The sequence below is a fragment of the Aethalodelphis obliquidens genome, unplaced genomic scaffold (assembly GCF_003676395.1).
Source record: "Aethalodelphis obliquidens isolate GAN/ISIS:26980383/991018 unplaced genomic scaffold, ASM367639v1 scaffold23, whole genome shotgun sequence".
Taxonomy (NCBI): domain Eukaryota; kingdom Metazoa; phylum Chordata; class Mammalia; order Artiodactyla; family Delphinidae; genus Aethalodelphis; species Aethalodelphis obliquidens.
The window spans coordinates 12,474,432-12,499,833 of record NW_020837967.1 but is presented as its reverse complement, the minus strand read 5'-3'; the positions used below and the strand labels follow the sequence as shown (position 1 = coordinate 12,499,833).

At 39.1% G+C, this 25,402-nt stretch overlaps 1 long non-coding RNA gene across 1 annotated transcript; it reads left to right on the top strand.

Annotated features, from left to right (window-relative positions):
- The first annotated feature begins 650 nt into the window (after positions 1–650).
- Positions 651–22,834, top strand: LOC113628325 (uncharacterized). Its single transcript, XR_003436010.1, has 4 exons — positions 651–702; positions 8,821–8,981; positions 18,705–18,867; positions 21,451–22,834. It is a non-coding gene; the product is annotated as an uncharacterized LOC113628325 (long non-coding RNA).
- The last annotated feature ends 2,568 nt before the right edge of the window (positions 22,835–25,402 follow it).

Genomic DNA, 25,402 nt, shown 5'->3' with positions numbered 1-25,402 from the left:
CTTTTTTTTTTTTTTTTTTTTTTTTTTGCGGTATGCGGGCCTCTCACTGTGTGGCCTCTCCCGTTGCAGAGCACAGGCCCCGGACGCGCAGGCCCAGCGGCCATGGCTCACGGGCCCAGCCGCTCCGCGGCATGTGGGATCTTCCTGGACCGGGGCACGAACCCGTGTCCCCTGCATCGGCAGGCGGACTCTCAACCACTGCGCCACCAGGGAAGCCCTGTTTGATTACTTCTATGAATCTGTCTTTCATTTTCCTTAAAGGAAGACATTATTGCCAAATAAAGCAGCCAAATCTCTGAATACCTCTCAAGGGTTTATTCTTTTTTTCAATTATTTTTAAGGCAGAATTCAAACACTTCAATTTTTAAAATGTTTTGAGAATTCATGCATCAAGACTTTTTATTTTTTGAAGCAAACATAGATGGCACCAGAATAGCTTACCATTATTTCTGGTAATATTCCTGAAATAGCAGTAACGGTATGCCTCAATTTAAAAATAAGAAGTAAGGAACATATACCTAAAAGGTATAACATTTTTTTAAAGTCTTTATTGAATTTGTTACAATATTGCTTCTGTTTTATGTTTTGGTTTTTTGGCTGTGATGCATGTGGGATCTTGGCTTCCTGACCAGGGATCAAACCTGCACCCCCTGCATTGGAAGGTGAAGTCTTAACCACTGGACCACCAGGGGAATCCCAAAGGTATAACATTTTTAAATGTTATAATTTGGTATAATGGTATAAATGGTATCATTTTTTAAAAAAAAATTAAGAAGTTCTTGAACTCAGTATATCTTACTCTTAACAGGTCGTTTCACCTTCTGTAAGTCCTTTCTTTAATTTCTTTCAGCTTTTCAGATTCTAACCATGTTCTCTGTAGAGAAAATTGAATTGTGGTGATGGTTGCACAACTCTCTAAATTTACTAAAAGTCTTTGAATCCTATACTTAAAATAGATGAATTTTATGATATGTAAATTGTACCTCAATAAAGTTGAGAAGGTAACCAACGTCCAAGAGTTCTTTGTGCACTGGTGTTCTTTGACCATTGGAATTGATGATCAGGTTGATAATAGCGCTATTTTGGAATTGAAACGAGTAGTCTGATGTGCAGGTTTCTAAAGCACTATTTCTGCCATCACTGTGATTAAAACAAAGGTTCAACTCTCCCCTCCTCCCCTGCCCACATTCTGGTGTTCTGTAATCATTCATTTACAAAACTTTTAGGAAAGGGATCAATGCGGGTGAAAGTTGAGCACTGAAATGTATTCTGTTTCACTCCGTGGACATTTGGCTTCTTACTGCCAACTCGGCACCTTGTGAGCATTTCATGCCCTGGTGAGATGACCTTGAATTCTTCACTTAGTCCTCTTAGCTCTGCAAGCTTTCTCCTTGCTAATGAGGATCCTTGCCCTTGGGTAGATAAAAAGAGAATCAGATTTGGTATCTTAGCCAGCTTTCAGAAAAAGTTAAAAAGAGTGGGTAAGACTGGACAGGCTTTTCTTGTTATGTTTCTTGTTTGTTTGTGAATTCCACATGGAATAAAATCTAAAACATTTCCCACAGTCTCTAAAGAAAAAAAAAACAAACTGTGCTGTACAGTATGTCAAAAATTTCCATTTATTTATGGTTGTTTTAAAAAAGAAGAAGGAAACAACTCGACTTGTTCTGAGGGAAAAGTAATCTGAAGAGCAACCTGTCAAGGTGGACATTCCAACAGCGCACTCTCACCGTGATACATTATTTCAAAGAAAACTCAGCAGTGAAATGTTTTCCGGTTAAAGATTACATGTTCCTCTATACTCATGTCCTGTTAAAATAAAGACTTTGTATGCAAAATTTTTTACACAAGGCTCTTTGGTTACATACCTAGTCCAGACCTCTCCAATGACCATGGTCTGGACCTCTTGCTAGTGTCCTCTGCACACTGGTAACCTTCCCATCTTCATTAACAGCTTTATTGAGGTAGTATTTCCATATCATAAAATTCATTCTTGTGACATGTATAGTTTCATGGTGTTTAGTAAATTTATAGACCTCACCACCACCACCACAATCTGAGTTAGAACATTTTCATCACCCCCAAAAGAAACCACGTCCCAATTAGCAGTCACTCCCCATTTGGACCCCTATCCCCCAGCCTCACTCCCTGAGAAATCACTAATCTATTTTCTGTCTCTATACAGTTACCTACCTATTCTGGACATTTCACATACATGGGCTTATGCAATATGTGGTCTTTTTGACTAGTTTCTTTCACTTAACATCAAGTTTCCAAGTTCATCCACGTTGCAGCCTGTATCAGTACTTCACTCCTCATTATTGATGAATAGGATCCCATTGTGAAGATAGATATACAATGTTATAACCATCCATTCACCGGATGACGGAAATTTAGGTTGTTTCCCCCATTTTGGCTATTATGAATAATGTTGCTATGAACATTGGCGCACAAGTTTTTATGTGGACATATGTTTTTATTTCTCTTGGGTAAACAGATAGAAGTGGAATTGTCAGGTCATATGGTAAGTGTATGTATAGCATTTTAAGAAACTGCTAAACTGTGTTCCAAAATTGACCAAACCATTTACAGCCCCACCTGCAATGTATGAAGGTTCCAGTTCTCCACATCCTTGCCAACTGTCATGTGGTGTGAAGTGATATCATACACACACACACACACACACACACACACACACACACACACACACAGTGCCTCCAAAATATTTCAAAAACATTTTTAACATCAAGAGAAAAGTACACGCTCCATAGCCCGTCACAGCTAAACTAGTCCAGTTTCTCCTACATTCATGTTCAGTCCTTCAAAACTGTAATCAAAATAAGGAGGTCTATTTAAATAATTGTATTTTTCCACTATAAGGGGGACCGATTCAGGAATAAAACTTATATGAGCTGTCACCTAAGTAAAGCCATCTTTAAAATATATTGAGATGCGTTTCAACTGCTGAAATTTGGTGTAACAAAAGCCATAAACAATTGCAGGGTAATAAACTCCAGGATTTAGGTACAATATTTCTTCTTTCTCACTGAAAAGTCAAATAAAAAGTTCAAAAATATTAATAAACTTTGTCTTTACTTTCTATAGGCAAAGCTTATCCCTGATAAATAAATGAAGGAGAGAAGCAATTGTGCTGTTTTCTCACTGCTTTGAGTGTTTCCCACTACTCATACTTCCCTGAAGCTGCCTCCTAAGTGTATTGCTTTTTCATTTTGGGAAACTTAGGCTATAGCTATTACCACCTGGTATGCAATTAATTGGTCCCAGGTATCCAGGACTATGGAGAACTCTAAGAAGTGGGAATTATGATTCTGGCTTTCTTAATACAAGTTCTATGTAATCTGTAAATATGTGAATTTCCATATATTTCCTTCATCAAGTATCCCTCAACTCCTACCTCATTTGACTATAGCTGGCTTGTGCCAGGCGTGACATTAAGTAGTATTTTCAATCCACTTGAAATACAAGGTCTTGAGAGGCAGCAGCTATATTGGGCATCCCTTCAGATCTTTTGTACATAAATAAATATATACTTGTGTGTATGTAAAATGTATATAAATATGTGTGAATATATATACTTAATTAGTGGGTTGACATTATACATTACACTGAATAACTGGTTTTTTTATTTAATCCATTTTAGATACTATTTCATATCAATACATCCTTTTAAAAATAGTTGTACAATGCCCATTATTTGAATGTTGTACATTTAAAAAATTAGTCCCCTATTTTGGACATTTAGAACACAAACACCCACATACATACATACCACATCACACTTATACAATAAAATTATAGAAGAGCAAAGTCAAAAGGTAAGTGGATTTTTAATTTTAATGCATAATGCCCTGTCACCCTCCCCAGAGGATACATTCCCACATTCCGTGTATGGGAATGCATCTTTCTCATACTTTTATTAATATGAGCTTTGTCAAACTGACTCTGTGCCACTTTGGTGGCATTCTGTATCTTTATGTTGCATAGGACTCATTTTGCCAATGTAGCGAGACCACTAGTGTTGACCAGAAAGGAAAAGAAAAAAATAATCATTAATATTTTATTCCCAAGTCAGCCACTCTTTTGCCTATGAGGGAGGTACAAGATCTCCTGTTTTGCAGCTAAGGGAGTATAGACTCAGGGAGAGTAAGTTGCTCACCCAAAGCCCCAGAGCTCTCAAGAGTCAGTCACCTTGGCCATGACCCTGCAGGCTTCCACATCATAGTCCAGCATCTCTTCAGTAGGAAGGAATACTTCTTCCGCTTCACGCCAGCCTGCAGAGCTGGGGGCAGTCACCACACGGGCTACTTTCCATCTCCCTCAGAGGTGAAGATTCTCTGCACCAGCCTTGCTATCTGGACCGAGGCAGACAAGGCATTTGTTTTAATGTCTTGGCAGTCAAGACTGTCTTTTCCTTGGTGTCATGACTGGAAATATTGGTGGCACACTCAGTCTCACCCCATCAGCTTAACTTCCCTCAAGGGAGTGACTGACTCTGTAAGATTAAACATGGCCACAGGAAAAAAAGAGCTTCTTTAAAGGACCACAGCGAAAACAAGAACATAACACGATCCTTCTAAGGATGCTCAGCTTAATGACAGTCAAGCCTGTGTTTGCATTGAAGAGCATCTTAGTCACCCCCAAGTTTATTAGGTCAAAGGTGGCCTCGCCTTGAACATGGGGTTTTCCTCCCTGTACCATATTCTCTGAGGAACAGCGAGCTCACACAATGAATGGATCCTGTTCCTTTGGGGAGCAATGCTGAGCTCAGATCCATGGGTTCAGATCCACTTGAATCTTGGGTGTGTGACCTGAGGCAAGTCACTCCAGCTCTCTGAGCCTCAGTTTTCTACTTTACCAAATGGACATGACAACACCTCCTTCTCAGAGCACCGTGTGTCCTCAATGAGATAACACATGCAGGGCCCTTGGTCAAGACAATTTCAAACACACAATAAAAACTTCACAGTTCTCTGCTCTCTCCTCTTCCTGCCCCTTGTGGAGGGAGCCCCAGATTCAGGGGGAGAAAGATGAAAGCCGCTGACTTGGCTCCTGGGAAGGGGCAGAGATTTCTGGACTCTGGTTTTAGGAACCAGAGTAAGGGTGGTCTGTTTGGTGAAAGTGGATGTGGAGTGCATGTGTGTAGGCAACAGATGTCAGATAAATAGTGAGAAGATAGGTTTTTAAAGGATCTTTGCGAATAGACAGAGAAAATTTCTGTATTTTTCGTTTGCTTTAGGGAATAGAGGATTTCATGTTCCAGAAAACATAAACCCAATATAGATCCCCTGTGAGAGAAAGCATAGCTGATATCCAAGGTCTTAAAGATGATAAAGAAACATGACTTCCAATCTCTGGAAATAGAGCATGTCCTTAAACTCAGGCCAGGTGAGGGTCAGACAACAATGGGGGCATGTGCATATCAATTTGATACATTTCTCTGAGATCTTCTGCAGGAAATAAGGCACCCACCCAGGTGGAGGATGGTAACTTCAGGCTGAGCACAAGCTGTGGACCCCAGACTGGTTGGAACCAGAAAGAAGGCTGATGATTGAGACTCCTAGAGCACCACCCTCTTATATCACCACCAACAAATCAGAGGAGGGTCACACACCCTGCAGCTCTCCCCCTAAATTTTGCTTATGAAAACTTCTCCCCTGAAACCCATCGGGGAGTTTGGGCCTTTTGAACACGAGCTGCCCATTCTCCTTGCACGGCTCTTACGATAAACCTTTCTCTGCTCCAAACTCTGACGTTTTGCTTTATGTGGCCTCACTGTGCATCGGGAACACAAACTTGGGTTCAACAACGTAAGTAATAGGCCCAGAATGCTGTCAGCAAGAATGGAGCCCGAGAACACATTAGAAGCTCATCCAGGAACAGAGCTGAGGAAGGCGGTTCAAAGAGCTGTGTGTGTACGTGTGTGTGTGTGTGTGTGTGTGTGTGTGTGTGTGTGTGGAGTGGGGGGGGTGAAACAGAGTGTAAAAAGCTGGAGAAGGAGAATATAAAAGAAATAAGAAAATGTGCTGTTTGGGCTTTAGGAGATTAAAATCTAATAGAGGAAACCAAATCTATATTGCCGTATCTAATATGTCCGTCTACCTATCTATCTAAAAGTATTTCTCCAAAAGCTGGGAGAACAGAGTAAAGTGGTAAGCATTCTGAGATAAGCCAGAGAAGTTTCTGGAAGGATTTGACTCTTGAAATGTGTGTCCTAAGGGAAATAGGGAACGTGAAATTGAATGGAAGAGGGATGTATAGAAAAGGGTTTTAGGAGGGGGGGAGCCCCAGTCCTCTGGTGCAGGAGGGAGGGAGGGGTGTTGGAGGGAGAAGTGTGAGGATGTGAGGGGGGTATAGCTTTACTCAGAAATGTATCCCACAGATCAGGAAGGCCTGGTTTATGGGCAAATAGAGAGGGAGGTGCCCAAAGCCGCATGTGCTCCAATGGTAACTTTGGTTCTGACCAAAGCTTGGGGCTCTCTCTGATCCATCTGGAAGGGTGTTTCTGCTTGCTTAAGACAACAGTGTTCAACCTTCCAGCAACATTTACCTACCTGGGCACTCCAGGGCATCTTGGAGAGCCTACAGATAAGGGCTAGATGGATGTGGAGTCCTCGGAAGCCCTGGCAAATTTTCTTCTTCAATTCATCCTCCAGGGCTCTGCCCCTTCAACCAATGTGAGTACCCTGGTTGGGGGGAATTTGCCTTGTGTGGATTAAGAATTGTTTAGAACGATCACATCTTCACAGCCTCCTTTCTCAGAGGAATTTTCCTTGGGAGCATTTATGTCTGATGAGCTCTGCTGTCAGCAGTACCACCAATAGTGCCCAAGGCACTTTGTTTCTCTGTCCATGAAATGATGACATACAGCTCGATGTTCAACAGGAGACTCTCAGTTCTAACGTTCTTTGCTTTGAGACAATACACACGGGGGCTGGAAAAACGGCTCTTGGGAATGTCAAAATCGAGTGAGGCCTCACTGCTGGAGACAGGGGTGAAGATTCCACCACAAGATGCTCATCAAAGACCAGGGACACATGTCCAGTGCTGGGGGCAGGGGTGGGTGTGTTGCCCTGGAAACCCTCAGTTCTTTAGAAAAGACACTCATTTTCTGAGATTGTTAAAGACAATGGACTAAACAAGAATTTTGAGAAACCTTCAGTAATAGAGATGGGCAATTTCATTAACCCACTGAGCTGTAAGTTCTATGTGTCCCCAGAACCTAGGCCAAAAGAATCTCTGCTGGTTGTGGGTGCTATCAATATATATTCAGTTTCTTATCCATGAGGATGTATATTTGTACGCTGAAACCATCGCACATTTGTCCCTTTTTTGTTGTTAAATCAAACTAACATAATATACCTAAATTCTCGTTAAAAACCTGTGAGCTCTGTGTTTTGTGGTGGTAAAATAGCCTTGAGATCTCTCTTAAAAGTATGGCAGCAGATTTCTCAAAAGTTCTACGCTCATGTATTTGAAAATAAGATACAGAATATAAATAAGAGAGTATGTGTGCATTTATGTGTGTGTGATGAAATATTACGAAATTATTCACATGCAGGGTGGTCTTATCTAAATGTTCATTATCTAAGTTCTTGCCAGTTTGAAGTTATGTAGAGAAACAAAGGTCATCAGAATATTATTAACTAATGAGTTTAAACAATTATAAAATTAGGGGCTTCCCTGGTGGCGCAGTGGATAAGACTTCGCGCTCCCAATGCAGGGGACCCGGGTTCCATCTCTGGTCAGGGAACTGGATCCCACATGCATGCCGCAACTAAGAGTTCGCATGCCACAACTAAGGAGCCCGTGTGCAGCAACTAAGGAGCCTACATTCCACAACTAAGGTGCCTGCGAGCCGCAACTAAGAAGCCCTGTAGCCACAACTAAGGAGCCCACCTGCCTCACTAAGACCCCACACAACCAAATAAATAAATATTTTTTAAAAAATTATAAAATTAGCACTCACTCAGATTTTCCTCCATGCCTAACTCTTAAACACCTAATTATCCAATGCAAAATGAAATTGAAAATCTTGTTTAAAAGTATGGGAGTAATGAATTTGATGAAAAGAAATGTTGGTGAACTCTTCCAACTATAGGGCACATCGTTGACAAATGAGGATATGGCACAATTTACCAATTAAACCGAGGGAGAGACTGAGGGAGAGAAAAAAATGCACAAAGAGGAACACAGAATAGTTGTTTCAAAAGGGAATAATTTGATTATAGAAGGATTAGGGAAAACTAATGAAGCCTTCAAATATTTTTGCAAACATGACCCTCTGTTTAGTTATGCCACAGTTATTAGACATGAAGTGAAAGATCTTCCAAGTAATCATATAAATTTGTCCAAGAAAGAAAGAAAAAACAAAATTAGCACTACTTTTATTTTCAAGAATCTATACTCTCTAAGAACACAGTTCTAACAATATAGTTTTATTTGCAGCATAAAATTAATAACAACATATAAGATGAAGTAAATTTATTTTATAATTCTTGTCCTACTTTTAAAGATAAAGACTCAACTCAAACTGGAATTGAAGTACAGTTGATGTACAATATTATATGTTACAGGTGTACAATATAGTGATTCACAATTTTTAAAGGCTATACTCCATTTATAGTTCCTGTAAAATATTGGCTATATTCCCTGTGTTGTACAATATATCCTTGTATCTGATCATTTTATACAAACTGAATTTTAAAAATGTATTTATTATAAAATTTTGTCCCCATCTAGGTACCAACTGTTGTCATATAGTAAAAACCTCCTCTAATATAAAACCTCCTTTTCTTGTAGGAAAGTCATAAGAAACAAACAGCAACAAAACAGAAAGAGAACGACCACCCAGAGAACCTACTATTAACATATTGGCCTAAAAACTTTCAAATATTTTCTTCCATCAAGAATGTACATAGAGGCATTCTTCCATGTCAGTGCTTTTCAGGTTTCTATTTCACGTAAGCTATTTTGTTTCCCTCCACCTTTTCCCTGAAGAATATTTTCTTAGTTCTTCATATATAGGAATAACTCTATTTGTGCTAATTTTCTGATCTTCTCCAGAGAAAGCAACAAATCCTGGTGCTATAAAATTTATTCATCCAAACATTGATTATGTCCCCTGTTATGAAATACAAGCAGAAGAGCCTGCTTTCCACCTCCCAGGGCAATGTTTCTCAAAAGTTTTTCATTATTGCCCTTATTTAGACATTTTCCCTAATTGCCCACTGATGGCTTTCAGTACTGTAGACACACTATACATCTGTTTATATACTATGGCCCGTGGGCGGGGTGGGTGGTCTATTAGTTTTCTGTTGCTGCTGTAACAAATGACCACAAATTGAGCAGCTTAAACACACAAACGTGTTATCATACATCTGAAGGAATAGAAGTGTGACTCACTGTGTTAAAATGATGAGGCTGCAGGGGCTGCATTCCTTTACGGAAACCAAGGGGAGAATCTGTTTCCAGCTTTTAAAGGCCACCCACAAGCCTCTGCTGGGGTCCCCTTCCTCCACCTTCAAAGCTAATGTTGAATCTGTGACTTCTCTTCATTGTCTTATCTGCCTCTTCCACTCTTAAGGGCCCATGTGATTACAGGGGGCCCACCGAGATAATCCAACATAACCTCCCCATTTTGAAGTCAGCGAATTAGCAAACTTAATTCCATCTACTACTTTAATTCCCATTTGCCACAGAGCATAACATGTGCACAGTTTCCAGGGATTAGGGCATGGACTTCTTTGATGGGATGGGGCCAGGATTGGGGGAGGGTGTTGTTATTCTGCCTGCCACAGAAAGCCACCAACCATCGTAATGCCTAATATTTTCTGGCCCCTTGAGAACCAATTTTCACCCCACTGGGGACAGTATCACCCCTGCTGTGAACACATGCTCTGGATACCAGCTCTCCCATCACCTCCTTCTCTCTTGTCTTTGGGCTTTCCAGCTGGGGGTCGATATCCTTCTAGACAAGAAATTCTTAGTATATTATAACAACTTTTCTAGATACACATGTGCATCTCAATGTACATTTTCCAAAATGAAATTAACAACACCCACATTTTTTTCAATCTAGAAAAACCCACCCTTGACCTAATACACCATTGCCCACAAGGAGAGCCTTTTAATTATCCAGTCAGCCTACAAGGCACATAATGCTGTCAAATAAAGCTTTCTCTATGTCATCATTAGAAATAATAGAAATCAAAATTTAGATTGGGGGGAAAAAAGTGAAACATACTTAAAAGTTTTTTTCTAGATTGTTCAGTGTTTGTGTCTCTTAAATGTACTTTTGCTATAAATAAACTATCTCTGGGATTTCTTCTGAAATATGGAATATAGAAACTGCAGTTAAAAACATGCAGCCTCTAGGGAAATGATCCAGCATGTTTCTTTTCTTTACTGCAGGTATTGCTGTGGAAGCAGCAAGAAGGCTGGTATTTTAGGCCTGGAGGCTTTCCCCACTGAAGTCTTTTTCTTTAAAAAAAAAAAGCCTTGAGCCAAATCATCAGATTTCTGTTCTCTCTGTTACATCAATTAATGGTACCCGAAAATCCAATTCAATTTAATTTTCTTGAAGTGGAAACCTAGGGGAAAACTCCTCTTTTTCAAAGGAAACCCACCTGAAAAACAGTCCTAGCTATCAAAAATGATCGCACTCTGGGCTTCAGGATGGCAGAACCAAAGTCACAGTAATGGTGTCTGGAAAGTGAGACAATTCCAAAGCACATTTATATCTACTTAGATAATTGCGTGGGAAGGGAGGCACTGATTCTATGCATTAAAAATAAAATCACTTATGAGAGTCGGAGAGTTCTCTTCATAGAGATGAAGCGGCTCCATTTTCGTGTCAGCCATTTTAAAGTTAAAGTATCTGGTTGATTCCACGCTACCCCTCCCTGCCCGCCTTTAAGATGATATTATGGAAAAGCCATGAGTCCCTCAAGTAAGAATCCAATTCTTAATTAAATTGTGCAATAGGTCAAGTAGGTTTTCAATAAGCTTGGCTGGCCAGCCCCCTTAAGTCCGACCTCATATCTATTTAATGAGGAGCCTTAGCTTGGCTGTACTGATGCTGTGGGTGCCGGGAAATTCCTTTTTCTAGTCTAAGTATACCCACAGACCACCCCCAAATTAAACCAGCTTTTCCTCATCTTCTGAAGGGTGACCTCTGCTTTCTGAACTAATAAGTAGCCAAAATGACCCATGAAACCCTTTTACTGGCTCAAACAGAAATAGTCCCCAAATCCAAAACATCAGACCACTTCTCGCCACCTCCGTCAGCAGCCCTGCCTCCTTGTCAAAGCTGCTGCTTCTCCAGACTCTCTCCGAAGACTCCCAGCTCCAATCCCAGCTCTCCCCACTCCTGCCCTTCACAGTGCTCCATGATCCAGAGGGATCTTTTTGAAGTGTAATTGTGTCGCTCTTGTCAATTTCTCATCTCACTAGGGGTAAAATCCAAAATTCTCACCTCCCCTACCGTGTGCCCCCTGGCCTGCCAGCCAACCTTCTCTCTGACCTCATCTCCAGCCACTCCTGGCTCCCTCCTCGTGTTCCAACCACACAGGTGCCCTCACTTTCTCTCAATCATAGCAGGTACAGCCCTGCCTCTGGGCCTTTGCACGGGCTGTTTCCTCTGCTTGGGATGTTCTTCCCCCAGATTTCTTTCTTTCTTTTTTTTTTAAGTTAATTTTTATTGGAGTATGGTTGCTTTACCCCCAGATTTCTGAATGGCTCATTCCTCCACTTCTCTCAGACCTCTGCCTACTGCTACTGTTTTGGAGAACCTTTCTCTGCTCACCTCATTTACAATAGTACGTCTCTATCCCTCTCTCCCTTGGTCCAGTTTTATTTTTCTTCCAGATTCTTGTCACCCTCTGATATGTAAGGATTTGTTCCTAAATCTTCATGCCTCCCCTCTCTATATACATAATATGAATCCCACGAGATTCGGGTTTTGCTTTGTTCACTGCTATATGTCATGTAACGGGACGTGTGCCTAATACGTGTAGCTCAGTATATAATCTTTATTGGACAAACGTTTAATGAGCAACTCCTGTGTGGACAGTACAAGGATGGCTCAGCTATGAGGGAGCCACTACAAATAGCGATACTGCAAAGGAGTGAATGAATGGCATGTGGAGACGATGGGAGAATTCTGACTGAACCAGAAATCAGGTAACCTGTGTTCCAGCCCAGTTATGCAGCTTATTAGTTTTGGAACTTTATGTTCCAAACTCTTGTATGCTCCTGTAAAAATGGAATTGATAATGTTTGCCACATCAAATCACTGCAAATATTAAGTGAAATAATGTAGATGAAAGTACTTAGTGAGACATGGCATCATCTTGACTTGGACCCATGGTTTCTGACTTTAAATCTAATGCTATTTCAACCCCTGCAGGTGCTTGGGAGAATCAGACAGCTAAGTCTGTTGAGAAATGGTTGAGTTCAAAGTACATTTGTACTCAAAATGGTGATCTCTGCTGTTGAGACTGGAAGCAGTTGGGTTCTCATCCTCTTAAAGTAGTTGCTGTTTTTCCTTTGCATTAATAGAAGAACAGATGTAAACCACTAATAGCATTTTACGCCCTAGCGAATGGCCCTCTGCAATCACGACTGTCATGACATATTTTTTTTTTAAGTAGGTATTTACTGGTTACCGATGAGGTATATTCCAGTGCATTCGTCATCCCAACCATTTCATGCTCTGCAACATGAAGCCTACTTCCCAAATCCTTTGGTATCTGCTCCTTCTGCTACCTTTTGTAGCACATAACCTAAGGTTTTCAAAGTTCATGTCTTTGATGTGAATTTAACAATTAGCATCTGAGGTACTTGTTGTTGCATAGTCTCTTTTTTAGTAGGAACTTCTTTTGGAAGATACAAATCCCAGTAAGTGTTGTTTCAAAATGTCTAGTTGTCTGATTGTGATTGGAAATGGAGGGTCCTGCGTTAGGTAGATATTTTCTTTTTTTAGTGGAAGTAATTTGACAGTCGTCTTAGAGAGCCCTTTACGTAAACTGAATTGTGTCATCTGAGAAAAGATGACACAAACATTTATTTTCTATCTTCATTCACACAGCTGAGCAATACCCTGTGTGTAAAGGCATGTACTGTGGGTTGAGATAATGATTTGTGCTAAGAATATATTTCTTACTTCATTGTTTCATGACATTGTCAATCAGAAAAGACTTACAGAATTTGCACTTTATATATATATATATTCATACATATAACTTATCTTGATGAAAATTTAATTTTGAATTTTATTACATTCATATGGAAGTTATACAATTAGGGTTTTAAAGTTACTTTACTTCCTGAAATGTTCTCTGGCTTTTATGTTACATTATAGTAACAAATAATAGCTAGATTTGCATTTTAAAATGTACCAATTAAACTATTATGCTACAAATGGATTTTTCTGAGTAGATCGATATAAAATACATGGTGTCTAATTTTTATATGGGCTGTGAGAACTATCTAAACGTGTTAATATGAACAAATGGATATTTCTTTTTTAAAAAAACAAATAAAACCTAATAGGAAAAATCAAGAATATCAATTACATTTAATGGCATCATAAAAGCAGAAGCTTTATTTTGAGCTGTAAAAGCTACCAAAAAAGAAAAATGACTGTCTTTCTCAAAGAACAAACAGCTATTATTTATAATTTATTACTTTAATTAATCCTTTTAATTATAAATGCATAAAATAATGAATTGTTCCTTTCAACAACAATGGGAAGAGAGGTCATGTAAAATTATTTTAGAAATTTTCAAAGTACATAAATACTTGGAATAAAGAAAATACTACATGGCTCTAAAGTAATAAACTGCTCTCATTTTACATTTATGTCTTTGTGGTTATAAGAGGCCAAGGATTCCTACATTTTTTTCTCTCTTGCTCTTTTCTTTCAGAAGAGTCCAGTCATTTAAAAATTTGTCATACTTTCATCAAACATGAATATTAAACTCTCACAGATTGGTACTAAATATATATGCTTTGAGCAGTATTCTAATCTCAGTTGTCTGGGTCTGGCTTCCTACGCGGGCCTCTCACTGTTGTGGCCTCTTCCATTGCGGAGCACAGGCTCCGGACGCGCAGGCTCAGCGGCCATGGCTCACGGGCCCAGCCGCTCCGCGGCATGTGGGATCTTCCCGGACCGGGGTACGAACCCGTGTCCCCTGCATCAGCAGGCAGACTCTCAACCACTGCGCTACCAGGGAAGCCCCCAATATGTACTTTTAATTTAAAATATTTTTGCTACCAAGAAGGAAAGAAATAGCTTGTTTTGCTTAAATTTTTAAGACTGGCTTTCCATATTAATCAAGGTAGATTAATCCATTAATCTATATTAATCCAGGTGGAGGTAGTTCATTACTTTAACTTATTAGCTTTATTACTTTCAATTTCATCCCATGACAGAACAGTCAAATAGAGCTATATTAGTTCAAGTCACTGAATTTGAATATTTATAAAGGGTTTCTCTTTGAGCACTTTCAATTAAACAAAATAGTTTGGGGAGTATGAGATCTGATTTTTGCTAATGGACAGGTAATTTAGGATGCTTTAGATTCAAATTACATGCCTGCTACAATGTAGTTTAAATGTGTATCTTCTGAAGTAGTGTTTTACTTTTTAACTGCCTAGGGGAAAACTGAGAAATAAGGAAAGAAAATGGGGAAATATTGTTTGAAAAGACCCCACTTAAAGTAATCTGCTTGTTTTATCGTTCAGCTCAAATTTTGCGTTCTGATGCAATATCCCAGAAACACTTGAGCTATATATTATAGCTCAAAGAACAGGCACAGCAATTCCAAAGCTCAGTAGAACCATCTTCCTGGTCATAAACTAGACTGGTTGGGATTTTTCACATTATAAATCACCTACCACACAAAATAAGTAGCCCATAAATTGGTTTTTAAAAAAAAAAAAAAAAAGGTTTTTAAAAAGTGCTTATGGGAAACTGAAAACTTTTGCAATGCTCAGAACAAGTAAGATGAGAATGACTTGGAGCCTACAATCTCCAGGTTACCACAGGGAGGGGATGAGGACGCCAGTGAAAGGAAGATAACTTTTGTCTCCCTGTGTTTCCACAAAGTTCATTCTTTGGGCTCTCAAGTCACTCAACAACTTCCCTTACCTTGGCAGGAAAATCTGGGAGGTTCACCCAAAATTCTTCTGTTTCTTTATTACACCCTTGTGGTGGCTGATGTAGCCCCCTCTTGGTTTCCATGGCAGCGTCCATCCTGATGGCCAGACTGGGGGCTTTGAGTGGCTTGGACCCAGTGGTTATCATCACACACAGGCTTACTGTGTGGTCACCAGTATTCGTCCCCGGTGTCATTACGCCTTTCTTAGCCTATAGCTAACATGGCCTCCCTCTACTAGGCTCTTTTTTTTCCCTTTCAATGTTGCTGTAGTTCTTACTGTTTTACCAACTCTTCAGGTATGGCTTTTATTTATTTTACTCCCTGTCTTGAAAAAATCCATGCTAGATCTCATGGTCAGGATCATAGGACACTTGAGATGCAGAATTGGCAGTTCCTTCCTGCTCATAATGAACTTGCACCCTAGGAGAGGCTCAAATGTTTAGCCCCTTCCATCCCCAGAATGAGTCATTTTCCCACCCCAGATTTTCAAAAGTTTTATTCTTGGGACTCAATAATTATTTCCCTTATTCTTTTGTTTCTCTGAAGAGGCTTACCGGGAACTCTATGAACAAAGAACTCCAGGAAGTCTAATAGTTGCATTTATGAAAGGGATAACCTTTTCAGAACTCTCATGAGCCATCTAGTAGAATTGCTACAATAATTGTTCTTTTAAAAGGACAGAACTCTCAGGTATATATAAAGAAATGGACTTAACAAGGTGAATGTTCTTAAGACATAAGAAAATGTCCTTTTGTTGGGGATGCTGTCGGCAATGAACTAGAAGTTAAACTTGGTTGCTTAGTTTCTTTTCCTGTAGCTTTAGGAAAATATGTAAATTTGTACACCTTCATGATTTTTTTTTTCCTTTCCCTCGTTAATTTTGGGGTGGATGTCATGCTGATGGTGAAGATTCTGTCACATAGGAGCTCAGTTTTCCCTAAGAGGAATGAGTTGGCTATTGGAATAAAAATTATCTTGAATAATTAGAATTTTAAGAACACTGATAACCATTAAATTATAATAGAACTAAACATGAAACTTCAGTGGTAATGTGGCCAGCCTGTTTAATCTCTATATAACAAATAAAATCATGACTATGGAGAATCAAGTTTTGTAGCCATTTTTACTCCTTTTAGAGGACAAGAGATCCCCCTTCCCCCAGTGCTGTCTCAGTCTGATCTCAGAAAAACACTTTAAATATACTTTATCCATAAACATGAACAAAGTAAAAGAAGGCTGAACGTACTCATCTTCATGTTCATGTCTTTTGCCTGTTTTCTGTTTCTTACTGATTTATAAGCATTCATATATTCTAGATCTGTGTTGTTTACTCCAGTGGTTACATGCTGTTGAGCACTTGAAATGGGACTTGTCTAAACTGAGATGTTTTGTGTTAACATAAAAATCGAATTTGAAGCCAGTATTAAAAAAATGTAAGCTACCTTATTACCAAGTTTTATACTAATTACTTGTTGAAATGATTACATTTTTAATATATTAAATAAAACATATCATTAAGTAGTTTTTGTCTGTTTCTTTTGATGTTTTTGAACATGACTATTCGAAAATTTAAAATTGCATATGTGGTTCACATTATATTTCTATTGGATACCACTGTTCTAGCCTTATACCAATCTCCGGTAAGTAGCATATCTTTGTGTACGTGTATGTGTGGCTTGTCTTTCTCTTCTTGGTATGTGTTGATGAGGAGAAGACATGGCTCTGGTTGCAGAGTAGAGACTGTAGGGGGCCAAGGAGAGAAGTGAATGAATTCCAGAAAATTTGTGGGAAAACTGCTGATGGGTGAGATGTGGTGAACAGGGACGTGGAATGGTCAAGGGTGACTTGGGTTTTTAGCTGAACAATGGTACCATTTACTGTGATGGGAAAACTAAAAGGGGAATACATTAAGTGGGGAGAACAAAGTGATTTTTGAGCTGTTAAGTTTGATGCAGCCACGTGGAGTTATAAATTGGGTAAGTAAATCTGGAATGCTCATAGTCTAAATTCCCCATGAGCAAGAGAATGAGGCTGTCTCTGACAGCTCTTTCGGTGTGTATAATAACCACAAAAATCTCCGTGGCATATAACCAAAAGCATTCATTTCTCATGCATTTGTGGAACAGGTGGGATTCAGCTGATCTGGGTTGGGCTGGGTTTCTCAGTGCAGGCTGGGCTCTGGTCTGGTCCAAAGGAGTTTACTGTGGGGTTCAGGCTTAAGATGCAGCAGCTACAAAAGAACCTCTTCATATCACTATCATGATGCTCACGACAGAACGACATTCTCATGTGGACATACCCATTACCTTGTCAGCCTCAGCTGGAATTGGCATATAATCATATTTGCTCTTACTCCATTGTTCAAATAAAGTCAATGGCCAAACCCAATGTCAATGGGATTGGGCACTAAACTCTGCCCACTTTAGCCATTAATAGTGAAAAAGCACGTGGCAAAGTTTGTAGATATATAAGGCATCAGGGTAGGGGAGGGTGTGAGTAAAGAATTTTTTTTTAATTTTTTTTTTTTTTTGGCCACACCGCGGGGCTTGTGGGACCCTGGTTCCCCGACCAGGGATCGAACCCCGGCCCTCTGCAGTGAAAGCGCGGAGTCCTAACCACTGGACCACAGGGGAATTCCTGTGAGTAAAGAATTTTGATCAGTGATTCAATTTACCACAAAGATTATCATTTTCAGATCAAAATAAGGGCTCCAAAATGCTTTGTTTGAAAAAGATTCTCCAGAGTTAGTAGATCTTCCTGATAACTTTTGTAGTCTGACAGTGAAGCAGGGTGCGTCTAGATGTGAAGAAGAGTGATCTTGAGAACATAATAATAACTAATAGATACAGGTGGACAGATGAGCTGGCAGAATGTCTGCTGCGTCCAGGTCTATTCACTGCTGGCCTCTGTGTGATCAGCCTGACTGAAGGGATAAGCAGAATGAGTCTTTGAGAAGCTACTTCACAAACTGGAAAAAAAAACGGGAGGACTTGGTTTTGACCTTTTGAAAGTTCCTTAACTTTCTTGATCCCCATATCTCTTGTTTGTGAAGTGGAAATGAAAAATCTGACTTTTAGGGTTATTGTGTGTATTAAAATGAAATAACGATGCAAAACACCTAAATACTTGCTAGTATTGTCTTTCGTTCTTATCTCTGTGTCCTGCAGATAACTGTTTCTGCCAGTAACACTTCATTGTATTTATTTGTTTACATCTTTCTCCTCAGCCTTCCCGAACTACCACCTTTTGAGGATAAGATCACATTTGTAATTGTAATATCTAGTACAATACGTGGCACACAGTAGGTACTCAGCAAAATTTTCTTTGACACATTGAATGACTTCTTCATTTTTATGTTATAGGGACAAGGGAAGCAAAGGCGTGTCATAATTTGTGGCTGCCAACCTTCTCTTGAATGACTCTATTATGAATTATTTTACCATGTAGTGAAAGGCCTTATAAAGTATCTGACACTTATTATGAGCTTAGTGACTCTTATCTTTCTTTCTTTTCTATCTGCAGATTTTTAGAAGGAACAAGAATGCATGAGCCCCGTCCCTTGGAACATCACAACACCATAACTTCTTTGATTAACACATATTTTAACCAACCTGAAAGTTCCCTTTTGTGAAGCTGATTCTACTACAGCTGATTCTACTACAGCTGATTGTGCTAAACAAATATGGTAAGTGCTTTAGTATTATAATGGCCAGAGAAGTTTCATTGCTCTGGTGAATTCTCAGAAGGGTAGCTGAAATATGACTATATCAGATAGTTACATAAGAGTTGTTCCCCCAAGGTTTTCTATAGTGAATTTATCCTGGAAAAAAAATGTTCACTGTTTATCAAAACCATCATCCTAAGTAAACTCATCTAGGTAGTGTTCATTATATGACACAGATTTAATGTCCTCTAGGATGCTATATGCCTATCTTACTGATAAAGATAAATTCTTGTAATAAAAACCAGTATGAACATCACCAAAATTAAGGAATGGTGTGCTGCAAACTACACCATCAAGAACATGAACAATCAACAGAAAAGGAGAAGATATTTGCAAGTCATGTATCTGATAAGGAACTTGCATTTTGAATATATACAAAGTTATACAACTCAATAATTAAAAGCACAAATAACCCAGGTAAGAAAAGCAAAGGAGGGCTTCCCTGGTGGTGCAGTGGTTGAGAGTCCGCCTGCCGATGCAGGGGACGCGGGTTCGTGCCCCGGTCCGGGAAGATCCCACATGCCGTGGAGCGGCTGGGCCCGTGAGCCATGGCCGCTGAGCCTGCGCGTCCAGAGCCTGTGCTCCGCAACGGGAGACGCCACAACAGTGAGAGGCCCGCGTACCGCAAAAAAAAAAAGCAAAGGATCTGAACAGACATTGCTCCAAGATGAAAAAATGGTTAACAGACACATGGAAAGATATTCAATACCATTAGTCATTAAGAAAATGCAAATCAAAACCACGATAAGCTACCACTACACACAGACTAGTATGGCTATAATCAAAAAGACAGACAATAGCAAGTGTCGGTGAGGATGTGGAGAAATTGAAACTCTCGTACATGGCAGGTGAGGGTGTAAAAGGGTGAAGGATCTTTAGAAATCCAGTTTGGCCATTCTTCAAAATGTAAAGCATAGAGTTACCATTACGACCCAACAATCCCACTTTTAGGTATATATACCCAAGAGAAATGAAAACATATGTCCACACAAAAACCTGTAAATAAATATAGCAGTATTATTCATAATAACCAAAATAAATAATTAGATTAAAAATAATTCAAAATAATAATATTAAAATAATATTCAAAATAGTAATAATAATTCATAACAATTCAAAATAACCAAAACTGGAAACAACCCAAATGTCCATAAACTGATGAATGGATAAACAAAATATGGTACATGCATATAATAGAGTATTATTCAACAATGAAAAGAAATAAAGTGCTGATACATGCTATGATACAGATGAACTTTGAAGACAATCTGTTAAGTGAAAGAAACCAGTCAAAAAAAAATACATGTATGAATCTGTTTATATGAAATGTCCAAAAGAGATAAATCAATAGAGACAGAGAGGAGATTAGTGGTTGCCTAGGGGAAGGGGATAAGAATGAGGAGTGCTTGCTAATAGATATGGGGTTTCTTTTGTGTGTGATGAAAATATTCTTTGGGGTGATGGGTGCACAACTCTAAATATACTGAAAAACACTGAATTATACACTTTAAATGCGTCCGTTGTATAATGTGTGAATTGCATCTCGGTAACGTTGAAACACCAAGTATTAGAATAAATGCATGCAAGGTTCGGTCGAGAAAACCTTTCTATGGAATTAGCTACAGAAAAGGTCAGGCTAGTCTTAAACTTTTATTCCATTAATAACAGAGCAATATTGCTTCCGTAGTGCATTGAATGTCTATCCGGTTGTGCTCTAAGTTTTGGTAGACAGTGATTAATAAAAGAAAGAAGGCATATGTGTTTATCAAACTTGCATTCTTGCAGTAGCAGGAGAAGCAACACAATGAAAAGCTGAAAATAAGAAATAATTTCAGATAGTTATAAATAACATGAAGAAAAGGAAAGAGGAACATTGAACATAGTAAGACTGGGAGTGGGGAAAGGAGGGATGGGGCTGTCCTCATTGACATTTGGGCTGAGACACAGATGCTCAGAAGTCCTGGGAAGACCTGGGGAATAGGGCTCCATGCAGAGGAAGGGGTCCCGTAAAGGCTCTGTGGTGAGGAAGACTCTGGCTGTGTGTCTGGAGCGGTGAGTGAGGGGCAGAAATAGGATAGGAGTTGGGGTTGCATAGGACATTACTGGAAGTTTGGATTTTATTTTCAGGGCAATGGGAAAACATTGAAGGATTTGAGGGAGAGGAGTGATATGAGAAACCTGTTACTTTTTTTGACCTGTCTACACCTAAAAGCAGCATCTGCTTCTAGATATGATTTAAATGATAATTTTCTGAACTTGATACTGAGTCTGAAACTCTAATGGGATGAAACTTTTGAGAGAGACGGTGAGTTTGCATGTGGGAAAAAATGTAATTGTGACCAGAGGACAAAATACGATTGAAAAACATGGCAATGATATTTGGCAGCTCCTTCCCTTAAGAGGAGCTATTCCCCTTATGTGGTGGAAGTGACACTGTCTGAGTTCTGGGCACTAGACCTTAAGTGGCCTTAATCCAGTTGGAACACTGCCTTTGTCTTGGATTATCTGGGTTGGCCCTTAATCTGATGACTGTGTCCTTATAAGAAACAGAAGAGGAGAGGACACAGATAAAAAGGAGAAGATGGTGTGAAAATAGAGGCAGAGATTGGAGTGATGCTGCCACAAGCCAAGGAATGTTTGGAGCCCCAGAAGCTGGAAGAGGCAAGGAAGGATTCTCCTCTCCACCCCAGACTCTTCACCCAGATCATTGCTCTACCAACACCTTGATTTTGGACTTCTGGATTCCAGAACCATAAGAGAAAAAAATTCTGTTATTTTAAACCACAAAGTTTATGGTAATTTGTTATGGAAGCCCTATAAAACTAATATAGGCAGATATTTAAGAATATTGCAGGGTCATATGGTACGTGATCATGTACCTGTAAAAAAAAAAACCTCCTAAACTGTTTTCCAGAGTGACTGTACCATTTTAGATATCCCCACAGCGATGTAAGAGAGTTGCAGTTTCTCCACATCATTGTCAACACTTGGTATTGTCAGTCTTTTTTATTTTAGGCATTCTGTTGGTAAAGATGATGTTAGGAACTGAATGACTGAGTCCTTCCCGAATTCATGTTAAAATCTAATCTCCAATGTGATGGTATTTGGAGGTGGGGCCTTTGGGAGGTAATTAGATCATGACGGTGGAGCCCCCAGAACGGGATTATTGCCCTTATAAAAGAGACCAGAGAGTTTAATAGCTCTCCTTCTGCACTGTAATGAGCAGGTGGAGACGTTCACAGCAAATTGCACTGATTACTCAGTGAAACTATGACAGAATGTCTGTGTCCTATAGGCTCAGGAACATGGTGACATTTTATTTTGTCTATTGCATGGTAGAAAGAAAGCTTCTCAGATATGTGAAATCCAGGAAAAATGGTTGCTGTCACATACTCCACATACTCCAGTTTGCTGCCACTGCTATCTTTTGAAGTACAAAGTATTTGTGTTTGGTCCCAAAGATGGAGGACAAATTTGATGCTACAGTTTTACTGAGAGTCAATTTACACCATCCACAGTCTAACTTAGAAAAAAATCCATCTTAACAGACAGAAAAGACATCATCATAAATAATAATCAAGTAACGATCAAGCCTTTAAAAAGAGAGTATTTAATTGCCAAAAGCAAATACCACTCTAAATCATAGCAACAAATGCCCAAGGAACCCTCCAAAACCAAAACAGTAACTATAGTACTTCTTGGCTTTCAGGGCCAACCCAATTTTCCTCTTTGGCGTTATACTCACTCACAGGGCGGGTATATTTGGCTGCTTAAATACTGTGCCATTTGCCAATATCTATAAATAGCTGTTTATTATTGAGTCTTCAGACAATAACCTGCAATTCTACATCATTTCCCCTTTTCATTTACCAATATACCATGTAGTGGGAAAATAACTTTTTTAAAAATTTCACGAAGATGTCAGGAATCGTTACAACATGGAAGTATGATTCTGTTATTTTACTTTTGCAGCATGTAATACATTAATTAATGTATGATGATGATTCCCTGAGAAAATTTAATTAAATTAGGTTGGCCCATCTCCTAGACTGTTAATTACTATAATATCAACAAGAGTTGAATATGAATATTGCATATGTCAAAACAAATGAATTTTTGGGATACTGAGAATAGCCATGTAATTTTGAGGTCCTGATGGGATTTGGCTATGAAAGCAATGTGAGATTGAATCCCCCTGATATTTTTATCTTGGGTTTGCTGTTTCTGTTTCTACATTTAAAAATCATAGACCCATTGAAAAACATTTAAATTCTACTGGCAGTTTTACTTAACTTTTAGTGTCTTGTCTTATGATTTCTTCTAAAGGGTAGGCTTTTACTTCTGTTTTTCTTTTTACTTTTTTGGTATTTTTATGTGACTTTTGTTTCAGGAATATCTCTTTAAAACAAATTTATACACTATATATTTTAGAGTAGTTTTAGGTTTGCAGAAAAATTTAGTAGAAGTTAGAGAATTGAGTAGAAATTAGAGGCTACCCCTCCCTCCTGCTAGATTGTCTTCCAAACAGGCTGTACCATTTTGTATTCCCACCAGCAATGAATGCGCGTTCCTGTTGCTTAATGTTCTTACAAGTATTTGACATTGTCATTGTTTTGGATTTTGACCATTCTAATAGGTTTGTGGTGGTCTCTCAATGTTGTTTTAATTCACAGTGCCCTTATGAATATGATGTTCAGCATCTTTTCATATGCTTATTTCCATCTGTATATCTTCTTTGGTAAGGTTCTACTGTGGACTTGAGAGAGTTCTTTGTATATTATGGATACAAGCCCTTATTGGATATGTGTATTTCAAATATTTTCTCCAACTCTATGGCTTGTCTTCCCATTCTCTTAACAGTGTCTTTCCCAGGGTAGGAGTGTTTAATTCTAATGAAGTCCTACTTAATCAATTTTTTTGTTTGGTGCTGTATCTAAAAAGTCATCACTAAACCCAAGACCACCTAGATTCTCCCATATGTTTTCTTCCAGTTTTATAGTTTTGCATTTTACATTTATGTCTATGATTCATTTTGAGTTAATTTTTGTGAAAGGTATAAAGTCTGTGTCTAGTATTTTTTGGTTTTGTTTTCTTTTTTGCTTTTTTTTTTTTTTTTTGGCATGTGGATGCCCAGTTGTTCCAGCACCATTTGTTGAAAAGACTATTCTTTCTCCATTGAATTGCCTTTGTTCCATTGTGAAAGCTCAGTTGACTATATTTGTGTCAGTCTATTTCTGGGCTGTCTATCTGTTGCATTGATCTATTTGTCTGTTCTTTTGTCAATTCTGCACTGCCTTGATTACTCTAGCTTTATAGTAAGTCTTGAAATTGGGTAGTGTCAGTCCTCTGATTTTGTTCTTCTTCTTAAGTATTGTGTTGGCTATTCTGTCTTTGGCCTTTCGTATAAACTGTAGAATCAGTTTGTTGCTTTCCACAAAGTAACTTGCTGGAATTTTGACTGGGTACTCTCTTTTTATTTTCTAGTCCCTGTGATTCAAATTTCTTCTTCTTTTCACTCCTATTATCTTGATAAGACCCTCCCTTTTTTCTCTTCCTTTTGTTACTCCATTGAAACAGGAAATTAGCATACACACCCTTTTCTAAGATATTTGCAACTCATTTTCAGAAGGGTTGAGCTTTTCCTAGTTCTACAAGTGAGTTTTGAAGGCTCCTTCTTACCTTGTTCAAGGAGAACATGAACTCTTTCCAGGCTTATTTTTTATTCCCTATCAATGATTCACTTATTCAAAACAGCTAAGAAATCTGTAAATCTGACAGGAGTCAAAAGTAGCTATTTATTGGGACTTCCCTGGTGGGCACTGGTTAAGAATCTGCCTGCCAATGCAGGGGACACGGGTTCGAGCCCTGGTCCGGGAAGATCCCACATGCTGTGGAGCAACTAAGCCCGTGTGCCACAACTACTGAGCCTGCGCTGTAGAGCCCGCGAGCCACAACTACTGAAGCCCGTGTGACACAACTACTGAGGCCCGTGCGCCTAGAGCCTGTGCTCTGCAACAAGAGAAGCCACCGCAATGAGAAGCCCGCACACCGTAACGAAGAGTAACCCCCGCTCGCCGCAACTAGAGAAAGTCTGTGCACAGCAATGAAGACAACACAGCCAAAAATAAATACAAAATTTTTTAAAAAGTAATTAAAAATAGTAGCTGCTTATCAATGTGAGAAAATATTGACACATTTTCTTTACCATGTTAGCTCATCAAGCCATTTCTGTTGACAGCTCTCACACACAGAGATTTCTTTTTGCCTATATCGTGCCTACATCCCTATACCAAACATGACCATGGGTTTCCATAAACATAGCTAAATGCCAAGTTTTGGTGTCCCGCCGGGCATAGCTGACACTGCAGGACACTTTTTCCAAAGAGTATCCTGCCTGCCTGGATGATCAGCTGCAGGTAGAGCTGTAGTCAGTAAAGTACTCACCAGGAAAGTATTTTAAATTGGAAATACAGAGCCTACATTGAGCTTGATGTCA